Source organism: Bos taurus, chromosome 10 (assembly GCF_002263795.3).
Source record: "Bos taurus isolate L1 Dominette 01449 registration number 42190680 breed Hereford chromosome 10, ARS-UCD2.0, whole genome shotgun sequence".
Lineage (NCBI taxonomy): Eukaryota > Metazoa > Chordata > Mammalia > Artiodactyla > Bovidae > Bos > Bos taurus.
The window spans coordinates 48,352,667-48,366,465 of NC_037337.1; the positions used below are offsets into that span (position 1 = coordinate 48,352,667).

A 13,799-nucleotide genomic window follows, 5' to 3' on the forward strand; every position below is an offset into this window, starting at 1 on the left:
TTACAGTCCAACCAGACTGCCCTTAGGGGGTCTGTCTTATCATCCAAAGTGAATGTTGTCTTTGTCCTTGACCTTCCTGCTGCACTTCACATTATAGATGGCTGCTCTTCCTCATTTGTTCAGATTTCAGGGAGCCCAGGACTCAAGACCTGAGCTTTTGCTCTTGGCTCTGTTTCTTCTCTTTCAGATAGTTCATCTGTCCTCTTTGCTCTGGTTGCTACCCTCTACTGTTGATTCTTCCCCAAGCCTGAACTCATGGATAATCAATAGTCTCCCACACAAGTGTTCAGATCCTATCCATAGAACCAGCTTGTCTCCTTGCAGGTAGAGAGTATGTCTAACACCACTATATGCTCTGTAAGGCAGAGCCCCTTGTCGCTGCTCCAAACTTGTTTTTTAATCCTTGCACACAAAACCCAAGAAACATTCATTCAACTTGTAACAAATATGTAATAAACATGACATAATGAATGGTTTTAAGATTAACACATTAAAACAGAAAATATGTGGAATCCCATGATCCTTCCTCCACCCTTCCTTCTACCAGACTAGAAGATATGAGAAGACAACAATAGATTTTTATTAGGTGGGGAGTAAGCATATGATTAGGAACACCCTTTGTTTTCCCAATTCAGTAAATTCAATTAAAAGCTATTTATTGAGACTTTACCATGTTCCAAGTTGGCTGTGAGCTAGATGCTAAGATGTCACTATAATCCCCTCTGCTCTCTGGGGTCTAGAAGAAGAGACAGGTATAGAAAATTGACAATGCAGCGTGACCAGGGGGTTCACTCCATGTGAGGAGATGTGGCTTCTGAGAGGAAAGGAAGATATCAGAAAAGCATTCGAAGAAAAGGAAGCATCTGAGTTTTTGTTTTTTTAAATAAAGGCTGAATGGAAATGTGCAAGGCAAGGATAAAGAAGGGGCATACTGAGCAGAAAGTTCTGTGTGGGCAAAGCTGGGAATGAGCAAAGTCCAGTGGGTTGGAGATCTGAGTGGCTTTTCACCAGAGCATAACTCAGTGCAGAGGAAATGGGAAGAGATTGGGGCAGAGGGAGGAAATAGGCCCAGAGGGTCCCTGCAGCCCATCTTAAAATCTTATTCTCTTGCAGCTATGTATAACAAGTGGGGATTGTGGCAGAAGAGAGGCATGGCTGTGAGGTGTGTTAAGAGACAGGAGCAGGGTGGGCTGTAGGTCAGAGACCAGCTTGGAGCCTATGAAACAGTGCAGAAGGGAGATGATAAAGGGATGGAGGTGAGAGAGATGTGACACATGCATTTTTTCCTTCAAAAATGAGGATGACAAAGATAAGGGATGTAATTCATCCTTGTTATTCCCTCTAACTCTCTATTGCAAGAAACAGTGTTTGATACATCATAGGCTTTTAAATGTGTAAATGAATGAATGATCCAAAATAGTTATCTAATTCCTACTCTTAAAATTTAAAAACAAATTCATAAATAGAAACAGGATCAGGGTCTGGAAAGTATGGGTGGAACAGTGAAAGAAAGAAGTGAAAGTGAAGTCACTCAGTTGTGTCTGACTCTTTGCCACCTGATGGACTGTAGTCCACCAGGCTTCTCTGTCCATGGAATTAGAGTACTGGAGTGGATTGCCATTTTCTTCTCCAGGGGATCTTCCTGACCCAGGGATAGAACCTGGGTCTCCTGCATTGTGAGCAATCAGACACTTTACCATCTGAGCCACCATGAATCAACATGGTGGAATAGTATCAGCCAATAAAAATCTAACAAGATGTAAGTTGCGAAAAACTGGAAGAACTGGCACCAGATGCAGTTTGATTAACTAAGATCAAACTGGATTCTTTAGAGTTAAATGTATGGCCTTGAATGATACATTTTAATTATCCAAGCTCTTGTTTTATCATCTGTCTTTATGATGGAAATGATGGTATTTTCTCACAAACGTGTTGCAAAGATCAAGAGAGAAAACTTATGTCAACATATTTTGCAACCTATAAGGGCTATGAAAGGTCAGAGTTCATTAAGGATGTCTCTGGTTAGGGAACGGGACACTCACTGATTGTGGAAAGTCAACCAGATGCTGATAGAGCTTTCTCCACGTTTCTCTGGCTGGTGGAGAAACCGGAACCATAAGATGCTGCAGTTCCTGAAATGTTGCCCTCTCCCTTCTGAATTCTGGTGCTGCCTTTTCTGTTTTTTTGTTTGTTTGTTTGCTTGTTTTATTTTTCCTGCACCTGCCCTTTCCTGGTACCCACTTCATAGGAAGCATCCAGGATAGTGTCATCCTTCTCCTGCTCAAACACTAAGCTCCTCTAGGTAAGGAGGTGAGGCTGTGAGTCCCTTGGCAGCAGCAGGTCACTGCAAAGGTGATGGGGTGCTGGGGAAGTGGCAGAGAATGGCCTGGCAGAGGAGTTAGTAAGAGACAGTTGTACTTAGGGTTCTCTTATACCTAAACATACTGTGCATAAGTGCATCTGAGAGCAGAGGGCAGTACCCAGTGCCCGTGCCATTATGATAGAGCGAACAAAACTAGATGAAGGTTAAAGTGAAAAGTGAAGTCGCTCAGTCATGTCTGACTCTTTGCAACCCCATGGACTGCAGCCTACCAGGCTCCTCCGTCCATGGGATTTTCCAGGCAAGAGTACGGGAGTGGGGTGCCATTGCCATAGTACTAATACTTGAGTTTGCAAAGCCCTTTCACTGCTCTTCCATCACGTTGTGCTGACAGTATCTAGGTGAGGTGGAGCTGTGACTTTTATCAATGTTTGTCCAAAAGCAACTGAAGGCTTACAGTGCCTTCCTCAAGCTTCCCTGACTGGTGGCTGGAAAGGTGAGAGCCCAGAAAGAGCTCTCTGACTCCATGTGTGTTCATTCTTGGCTGCCCTTGGTGGATGAACGTGGATGGGGTGCTGGTTTTGATAGGAATGTTTCAAGAAAATTTTAAAAAGTTAACCTTCTTTCACACAAAAGTAAGAGGTGCTTTGTAGAAACTGCAAACACACCAAGAAGTCTAAAGAGAGATCTACAAATTATCTGGGATCTCACCATTTAGAGATAAACATTGTTAACATTTACTGCATTTTTTCAGTCTTTCTTCTGTGCTTATCTTATATATAGCTGAGATTGCAATTTATATGCAGTTACATATCCTGCCTTTCCACTGAACATTCTATCACAAGATTTTCCCCATATCATTAAAAACTCTTAAAACTGTGATTTTTATTGGCATCACAGTATTCCTTTGTATTATAGGAATCTTAATTGACATAAACATTCTTTGACCGTTTAGGTTAGGGAGGCATTTCTTGTTAATTCGTTCCTCAGGTCCTATAGACACCAAAGCAGCATCTCAGCTGAAAACACCCTTTCAGAAGTTTGACTCATCTCAGAGATTCTCATTCCTTTAGGTTGAAGCAGTTTGTCTCTAAGTAAGCCAGTTACTTATTTAACACACAATATATACTCCTTCAAGAAGACTGTACCTTTTGAATTGGCTGGTGGGAGACGACCTAGGAGGAGTCCCTCCCTATTCATGAACCGTTTGCATTATTTTAAGGCTTAGAAAACTAAAGCACAGAAGTAACTTGAAACAGATGCTCATTGCCAGGCTGTGGTGCTCATGGCCACACTTCTTAAGGGGCGGGTTTGCAGAGACAGAGCCACGTGGTCAACGTAGCAGCGGCTCTCTCCCCTCTCTGACACTTTTCTTTGGAAGTAGGGTGGGACCTCACAGGTTTGGTCCCAGGAGTGAGTCTTATGCTGAGTGGTTCTCTTCGTGGATAAAACCTGGTGAATTCGGAGAAGTGTGTGTTTGCTGAATAGTTTGGGTATGAATGTCAATTATAGCAGCTAACATGTATTGAGTGTTTTCTGGGTCTAAGCACCCTAAGAACATCTATATCCTTCTTTTACCAGAAGGTTCTGTAGCAGAGGGCTCAAAACCACAATAAGTAGGGGCAAACTGTTTGCTCACTGTGTAAGTTTAGATGAATAATTTAACCTATTTATATTTCCCCGTCCTCAACTGTATGAACATAGAAAAATGTCCAACTTGTAGGATGGTTAAGAGGATTAGCTTAGTTAAGACAGGTCGAGCACTTAATCTAGTGACTGACACATAGTAAGCATGCAACAAAGGTGACCTCTTATTACATAAACCTCCCAATAAACTTCCTGGTACCTCTTATTTTTATTCCATGTTATGGGAGGCTGAAATTGAGGCACAGAGAGGTCAGGTGCCTCACCCAGGGTCACACAGACAGAATAGGGTCCCAACAACTGGACTGCATATACTGTACTCTGATTACTATGCTATATTGCTCTAATTTTCAAGAGCCTGCACAGAAAAGCAGGGCACACTAACTTTTGAATGTGGTAAGGTCTTCAAAGGAGCAGGCAGAGCCTGAAAAGGAAAGAGAAAACCAGAGATGCTTGTGTCCCCGGATCTCAGACAATAATAGACTTCTTATGACAACCAAAAGTCAGGGAAGCCAGCTGTAGTCTTTTGGTACTTATAAGGGGAGAAGGTTGAGAAACTTTTAAAAGATTTCTGGGTGCAACAAAGTGGCCCATGGGATGTAGATATAATAGGTGCACACAGTTCAAATTTGATGCAATAAAACTGTCTCTTCACGTGTACCCTAATGTTCATTGCAGCACTGTTTATAATAGCCAAGACATGGAAGCAATCTAGATGTCCATCAGCAGATGAATGGATAAGAAAGCTGTAGTACATATGTACAATGGAGTGTTACTCAGCCATTAAAAAGAATACATTTGAATCAGTTCTAATGAGGTGGATGAAACTGGAGGGTATTATACATAGTGAAGTAAGCCAGAAAGAAAAACACCAATACAGTATACTAATGCATATATATGGAATTTAGAAAGATGGTAACGATAACCCTGTATGCGAGACAGCAAAAGAGACACGGATGTATAGAACAGTCTTTTGGACTCTGTGGGAGAGGGAGAGGGTGGGATAATTTGGGAGAATGGCATTGAAACATGTATAATATCATATATGAAACAAATCACCAGTCCAAGTTCGATGCATGATACTGGTTGCTTGGAGCTGGTGCACTGGGATGACCCAGAGGGATGGTACGGGGAGGGTGGAGGGAGGGGTGTTCAGGATGGGGAACACGTGTATACCTGTGGTGGATTCATGTTGATGTATGGCAAAACCAATACAATATTGTAAATTAATTAACCTCCAATTAAAATAAATAAATGTATATTAAAAAAAAAAAAACCACCTGTCTCTTAACTGCATAGACCCTGTATGTGGCACTAGCCTGGACAGAAGGAGTTGGAAGGAACTTGGTTTTGTTTCAATCTTTGGCTCTCTTTCTCTCCAGGCAAGTTGAAGTCTCCTTGTACCCCTTCTCACTCCCATTCACTTTCCTTTCTCTCCACTCACAGAAATTTCATGTGATGTCTATTTATCTATTTACTTCTGTTTGCTACAAATCACAGCGTAGCAACCTCAGGGTTCCCAACTTTCTGTTTTCACTCATTTTTGTGTTATTGCAATCTATGTTGATACAGATAGCTCAGTGCATTTGTTTCAACAGCTGTATAGTAGTTCATTGTATGAGTATTCTATAATGTGTCCAGGGGCTTCCCAGGTGGCACTAGCGGCAAAGAACCTGCCCGCCTATGCAGGAGACCTAAGTGGCATGGGTGTGATCCCTGGGTCAGGAAGATCCTCTGAGGAAGGCAGTAGCAACCTACTCCAGTATTCTTGCCTAGAAAATCCCATGGACAGGGGAGCATGGCAGGCTACATACAGTCCATGGGGTCACAAAGAGTCAGACACAACTGAAGTGACTTAGCATACGTAATGTGTCCATTTCCTTACTGATGGATGTTTCTGTTTTGTGGACATTGATTATTTCAGATGATAATGCAGTGAGTAATTTTGTACCGTTCTCCTTGTAAAAATGTGTGAGGATTTCTGGTTTTGGTATCAAGTTATATAAAATGAACAGCATAATTTTCATTTTTTTCTCCAGTTGCTTGAAACTGGAAAAATAAGGATTATATGTGAGAATTTATTTCTGAGGATTTGATAAAACATGTAAACTATTTGGATTAGTTTTCTTTTTAAGGAGAATGTAGGTATGGTAATACTGAAAGGTATTAGATTAGGAATGGAATTGTTGAACTAGATAGGTAATTGCTAAATTGCTCTCTAAAGTGACTATAGCAGTCTATACTTCTGCCAGCAGAAATGTATTAGAGTTATTGTTTTTCCATATTTTCTCCAACCCTTGGTTTTAAGTTACCTGATCGTGTCTTCAGTTTTAAATGTGCATGTAACTTATCATTAGAGACACTGTGTTCCACCTTTGATGAATTGCTTAACCATATATTTGACATTTTGCTAGTGGCATATTTTGTCTTTTTCTTAATGATTTTAGGAAGTCTTTACGTGGCTTGTGTTCAGATCCAAATAGCTAGCTTTAACTATTATTTCAAAATATATTCTGTATTTCATTATAATGATTTTAAAAGTTTGATTTTTTTTTACTTATAGGCATTTAATTATCCAGGGTTTATTTTTGTGTGGAGTATGATCCAGGGATTTAATTCACCTTTTGTCATGTACAAAGCCACTTACTGAGTTGCAGTTCAGTTTATTTGTTACTGGTTTATTGTTATTCTAGTTTTTCTTGGGTTTTAATGTGTGTATGGGTGTGTATGTGTCTAAAAACACACAAATCTATTTATATAGCCATGTCTATATCTCTTTATCATCTGTCTATAATTTTCTATGTCATCTAATTTTTTTAATTTATAATAATTCAATTCTTTCATAGGATACTCTTTGCAGATACAATTTATCACTTTTTCTTTACTTTTTCATTGGGTAGACTTGCTTGAGGTTTTCTTTTCCTGACTGGTCACTCAAAAATCAGCTTTTGGTTTTATAGACCATTAATATATTTTTCTATAAGATTTTGCTCATATCTTTTAAATTTATTCTCTTTTACTTTCTCTGGGTTGGCTCTGTTTTTCTTTTCCAACTCCCTAAATTGAATATTTAACTCATTTATTTTCAATATTTAATTCATGAATTTAAGACTACAAATTTTCTATAATTCTTTCCTTCGTCAGGTAGCATAATTTTAATATATATTGCTTTCACTTTTATTCAGTTCCAAATATTTCATAACCTCCAAGTCTATATTTTTTTTCTTTAACTCATTGGTTACCTAGCAGTATGACTTTAATTTTCTAAATTTATGTCTTTTATCTTTTTCTGCTTTATTTTTTTATAATTACTTTCAAGTAATATTGTGAATTCTTAATGACAGACTCCATGGGGCTTCTGGAAACAACCTTTATGATTCAGTAGGTAATCAACTTATGACGTTCCACGTATGTGAAAAGAATGTGCATTCTCCACATGGGTGGCAGGGCTCTTTGTATTACTATTAGATTGAAACTGGCATTAGTGCTGCTCAAATTCTATCTTTCTGCTAATTTGTGGTTTATTTGATCTCTTACTAGGCTTTCCTGGTGGCTCAGATGGTAAAGAATCTGCCTGCAATGCAGGAGACCTGGGTTCGATCCCTGGGTCAGGAAGATCATCTGGAGAAGGGAATGGCTACCCACTCTAGTATTCTTGCCTCAGAAATCACATGGAAAGAGGAGCCTGGTGAGCCACAGTCTCTATGGTTGCAAAGAGTTGGACACAACTGAGCAGCTAACAGTAATCTCTAATTGACGTGTGAAGAATTCCCACGCGTGGTTTCAATTTGTCAGCGTATCAGTGTAACTCTTGTCACTTTTTGCTTTATGTGAGAAGAAACTGCTGGGCACACAGAAATTCATGATTGTTACATCTCGCTGATGCTGCTTTCCCTGTTAGCATTATAGTGTCCCCTCTTTGTGGCGTATGTAGTTTGTGCTCTGCATCCTTGCTGTTAGCTTGAGGCCATCTGATGAGTTCTGGAGATCATCCTGGAGACCATATGTTCCAGGTGACATAGGCCTTGTCACTGATGTCAGACTTTACATATTATACCATTTGGATTTGGGGAGTTGGTCAGTCATAGCAGCTTGTGTTAATCATCCTAAACTACATTCTTATTTTCATGCATTTTGCTATAAATTCTGCTTCCCGTTTTGCTAATATCTTTTTACTATACATTACCATCTTACTTTGTTCTGTATTCACAAGCTATTTCTTTGCTTCTGTTTTTCTCCCTCTTAATGTTTTCAGTAGGAATGCTTAAGTTTCCTGTCTTTTCTTTGTTTTTATTCTTTAATGGTACTCCTAAAATGTTGATATGGAATCTTTTAAGTATATTTTTATTTCTTAAGTTTTATAATAATTTCAGACTTACAGAGAGTTGCAAAAGTAGTACAGCTAATTTTAGCATATCCTTCTTCTTCACCCTCAAATAATCACAGTAAAATGATCAAAACTAGGAAATTAGCATTAGTATAATACTCGTTGCTATTCTATAAACCATATTTACATTTTTTCAATTGGTCCTAAGTTATACTTTTCTAGGATCTAGATCCAATCCAGGATTCAATCCAGGATCACACACTGCATTTAGTTAATCTTCGTCTACACCAGTTTGGGGTAGTTCCTCACTTTTCTTTATCTTTCATGATCTTTACACTTTGAAGAGTACTAGCCAAATACGTTTTATAGAATTATAGGAAAGTCCCTAGCATTCATTTTTGAATGGTGGTTTAACTGGATAGCATGTTCCATTGTCTTCTAGCGCCTGCTGTTGCTGATTGAAATCCTCAGTCAGCCTAATTTTATTTAAAGCTTGTTAATTTATCTTTTTGTCTCTGATGGCTTTTAAAGTTGTCTCTTTTTTATAATATACTGTTTTATTACAGTGTGTATATGTGTGCATTTGCTTTAATTTATTCTTCTCATGATTTTGTACATTTCAACAATATGAGGACTTTGGTTTTCATTTCTAGACAATTCTTGAGTATTATCTCTTTGAATATTTACTCGTTTTCATTCTTTCTATTTCCATGTGGAACTCATAATGTGTATGTTGGAAATCTGTAACTTTCATGTGTCTTAACTCTTTTTCATATTTTCTTTCTGTGTTGCATTTTGAAGTGTTCTTATATCTATTTTTATATTTCAGTTAATCTCTCAGTGGTTCTGTCTAGTTTTCTGTTCACCTCTTTCATTGAATTTTTTTCACTGACTTGATATTTTTATTTCTAGATTTTCTATTTGATTCTTTTTAAAATATTTTCTTTTTCATGCTGCCCTATATTTGGCATATAACTTCTGTTCTTTCTGCTAGCTTCTGAACCAGGGGGAGGTCAAAGATTTGTGGAACCTGAAGCATTTTTGACAGCCCGTCTTTAAGAAAAAAAAGTAAACAATTACAGATACAAACTTAAATATACTAGGTAATATTTGTTTGGAATGAGAAAAGAAACCACAAAAATTGTTAGTTCAAAAAGCTGCCAGATACCACAAAAAAGTCCATAAAAGTAAAATACTTTTATTTATTAAGTACCCAACACAGCTCAATCCTTGACTTCCTCTTCCTATGCCACATTTATAGTATTTTTAAAGGGAGAACAGAGAGATAATTCAGTCTTTTCTCTAGTATACTTGAGATTAGTGTTAAATTAGAATTTAACTTTTATTATTTGTGGTTTATAAAAATTAGTTTCAGCTTCACACATAGCTTTTGGCAATATAAGAATCACTGTCAAATTTGGGAAGAACTCTAATTTCTTTCATATATTATCTTTAAGAATTGAAAGAATTTTCTACATATGAGACTCTAAGATCTCAGTTGTTTTATCTTTTCTACATATTTGTGGTGCAGGGTACTCTAGGATAAGTTTACAGTAGGATACAATCTTTGGTCCTATACCTTCATGTCACTATACAGAAATGACTATTATCCTCATCAATATATCCGAATAACTCCAAACAATACATTTTCAAAATACATCTCAATTCCAATCTAATCCCAAAGATGTCCATTGCCATTCTCATATCTTCAGATAAAAATAGAAGTGTGAGTGAGACAGAACGGAAAGAGACAGTGGTCTCAACTAATTAAGGTTAAAATATCTTTTGTAAATTTTATAACAACATGAGGCCCTGTGAGTACATTCCTAAGGTCCCTCCCAGGGCCTTGGAAAGGGGCTGTGCCCGTGAGAGGCCCAGAAGCATTAGCTTCATTAACTTTACAGCAAATTTGCTTCTGCTTTGAACATCTAATCATAATTATTTTAAGACCTCTTTTAAATTGCCTTTTTATTTATAGGCACAATGGTTGCATTGGCTGACTCTTTACATAGTGTTGTTTTAGCTTACATTATCTGTAATCTTGGGTTATGGGTCAATTTATGTGGGGTTTGCTTTCTGTGGGAGTCTCAAGTGGTAAACTTGGTGGTTGCCTTTGCCAGGGCTCCCTGGTCCCCAGTCCATGTTAACTTCTCACTTAAGGTTGGAGGTCACATAATATGCAAGTCATGATTGTAGACTCCATACATTTATATGGCACAGATGGGGGTCCCAACTTCTTGCACGCGACTCTTTTTATCCTGGTTCAGTGGATGTCAAGCTTCCTTTCTGCTTCCCAAACCAGTCGGTGAAGCTCTTCCAGACTCTGTTCCAGATCTGAAGAAGCCCTCCTTGAGTTCTGGCAGGATCAGTTTTTAGCTTTTCAAGGTCATGAAGCCCTTGGTTTCTCTCCACTCCCTGCCCATATCGGAAATCTATCTCCCAGCTATTAGGACTTAAGTTCAAATACAAGAGTCCCATGGGCCATTTTAGTTGGCTTTTGTCCGTAACCGTGGCTTTGTTTTGTCACCTTCTTCCTTTTTAGTTTTGTCACCTGTCTTGGGTTTGAGCCCCATTACGTACTTAACATTCTTTTGTTAAATTTTATCTCACGCATCTGTGTATTTGGAAATGGGGGATGATCCTTTGAGTTAATCTAGGCAGATCAGCTTCAACGCTGTATTCAACACTGTACTTCTGATATGTGTCTACACTTTCTAGAGTACTAGCTATGCATCAGTATGTAATTCAAACTCCCTGTCCTTGTGGAGTTTACTTTCTTATAAATTGAGAGTAACTCTTTGTGCTAGGGACTCTTTTTTTCCCCCCTGCAGAAAAGGTAAAGGAGCCTAACTTCCCTCTCTCCTTTTCCCTGAATGTATGTGAGGTTACATAAATGCTTGAGCAGCTCTGTGCCTGTAAGTATTGACTTAGCATTTGAGGATATTTAAAGTAAACTCTGGCTTCCCTGGTGGCTCAGTGACAAAGAATCTGTCTGCCAATGTGAGGGACATGGGTTCAATCCCGGGGTTGGGAAAATCCCCTGGAGAAGGAAGTGGCAACCCACTCCAGTATTCTTGCCTGGAGAATCCCACTGAGAGAGGGGCCTGGCAGGCTATAGTCCATAGGGTTGCAAAGAGTTGGACATGACTGAAGCGACTTAGCATGCACTCATGCAAAGTAAACTCTAGGTCTTTCCTATAGTTCTGTGTGCCCAGAATTTTCTACCAACGTGGGTCACTTTTATTTAGAATTTGTCTATCATCTGCATTGCAATAATAATTAAGCATTCATCCAACTTCTTTTTGCATTTCCCCACAACATAATTCTTTAATTATTTGAAAAGAATTTTCCTTTTTTTAATTTTCCTAGAAAAATCCACCCTTTTGGGTGTATAGTTCTAAGAGATTTGACAAACTATATCCAGTTATGCAACCATCACACAGTCATGATACAAAATAGTTTTATCACCTCCAAAATCTCTTATCTTCTTTTGTAGTCAAACCGTCCTTTTGCCCTCAGTCTTTGGCAACCACTCACTGATCTGGTCTCTGTATCTTTATCTTTCCAAGAATACTGTATAAGTGGAATCATACTGGATGTAGCCTTTGTGTCCGGTTTCTTTCACTCAGTGTCACGTGTTTAAGACTCATCCACATTCTTGTGTGCATCAGTAGCTTGTTCTCGTTCTCCCATTTAAAACCCATGTCTTACTTAGAATCTTTTGTTTGTAAAAGCTAATTTTGGTCAGTGAAAATTGAGATTTATTTCTTTTTGCTTAAGATACCATAGAAGAATTCTATGTAATATGTATCATATTACTGGTTTTTAGAGAAAAATAAATAATTGTAATCTTGTGCTTAGCTCCTCAGTCATGTCCGATTCTTTGTGACCCATGGACGGTAGCCTGCCAGGCTCCTCTGTCCATGGGGATTCTCCAGGCAAGAATACTGGAGTGGGTAGCCATGCTCTCCTCCAGGGGATCTTCCCAACCCAGGTATCCTGCATTTCAGGTGGATTCTTCACTGTCTGAGCCACCAAGGAAGCCAATAATAATTGTAATACTTCTGATTTAAAAATTATTAAAGTGGGCACAAACATATTGTTTGGTGTTAGGTAATACTGTAACTCTGGGCCAAGGCAGAAGAATGTAGTGATGTTTTTTTCATACATGTGGGAAACCTGGTAAGTGGTACATATAAGATTTGAAAATCTGCTTTAAAAATATTGAGACTAGCAGGTGCTTCACAAATATTTGAATATATGAAGGGTGGAAAGATGGAGCCTAACTGAACCTTAGGGGTTTCCTGAAGCATGGAGACTCTCAGGTTGGTGATTATTTACACTAAAGACCATCTGCCTGCAATCCCAAACCTTTTGGCTGCTGCCTGCAATTCTCCCTGATGTTGCAGTAGTAAGGGCTTTGGCATGTTCTCAGCCTTGTGGGCTTAGGAGGCAACACAAAAGAGCAGCCAGGTAGCACACTGCTGTTGTCCCATATCCTTCCAGAAGCTTGTTCGGGGCCTGCCTGCCAGGCTGCACACCTGCTGCAGCTTGCTGAGTCACATGTCCCATTGAACAGTGAGTTCCCTGATGTGAGGGGGACCACGCACCTGTTTTCTTTAGCCGGGCATGTAAAGAAGTTCATGGCATGAGCCAGATTTCACCTTCAGATATGTGCTTGGTGGTCCCATCACAGGTGACAGGAGGTGATTGCACCTCTAGGACAGGGCTGGGCCCCTGTGGCTGCCAGGGGTGGCCTCTTCCCACACCTGTGTGCTCCTTGCTCAAGCCAAAATGATATAAAACGTGTGTTCAATATAATCACTGCTTCAAAGTAGCTTACCGCCATTTTGGAGGCAGCATGCCACATTGGAGAAGGTGTTCTGTTGCATGCTGGCTGAAGGTTGGCACATCCCTGTCCTTTTAGGCAGGAGGTGTAGGTGTATAGCATCTCAGTGTGGGGAAGACTCCAGTGATCATACATAAAGTCAAGCGAACCAGGTACCACAGTTGCTTGGACAGTTCTCTCCTCTTCTGCATCGCATGAGACAACTGATGTCACATCAGTGGTTGGGGCTCCCACGGGCATTTCCAGATATTCTCCCGCAGCAGCATCAGTGAACTGGGCTCCTAGCTAAGAATAACTCATCCTGCACTATCTGGAAACAAGAAGGAGAGAGGCCCTGGTATTTTCTGGTGATTTTTAAAGCTTGATTTTGGCCAGTTTCTTGACAGACAAAGATTTGGCTTAAAATTCCAGTCCTTTTCTTTGATTCTTATGGGCAAACGCTGTATCCATAAGAAAGATTTTGTTAGTTTCTTTTTTTTTTTTGCTTTTGTTTTTGTATAGATCTGAGCTTTATTTTGCACAGAGTCGGACACGACTGAAGCGACTTAGCAGCAGCAGCAGAGCTTTATTTATTAGAATCTTACAGTGTAAATTAATACTAAGGATTACTAAATTTGGTAACCCAAACTGAAACTGCTAGTTTACCAAAAGTTGGAGTC

General features: G+C 39.2%; 1 long non-coding RNA gene across 7 annotated transcripts in view; it reads left to right on the forward strand.

Annotated features, from left to right (window-relative positions):
- Positions 1–13,799, forward strand: part of LOC132346370 (uncharacterized) — a 284,917-nt gene that overhangs the window by 48,136 nt on the left and 222,982 nt on the right. Inside the window, exon 5 of one of the 7 annotated variants that reach the window (XR_009496198.1) lies at positions 7,505–7,652. The exons of the other annotated variants lie outside the window; for them this stretch is intronic. This is a non-coding gene — a long non-coding RNA (uncharacterized lncRNA). The remainder of the gene's footprint in view (positions 1–7,504; positions 7,653–13,799) is intronic. 7 annotated transcript variants of the gene reach the window in all.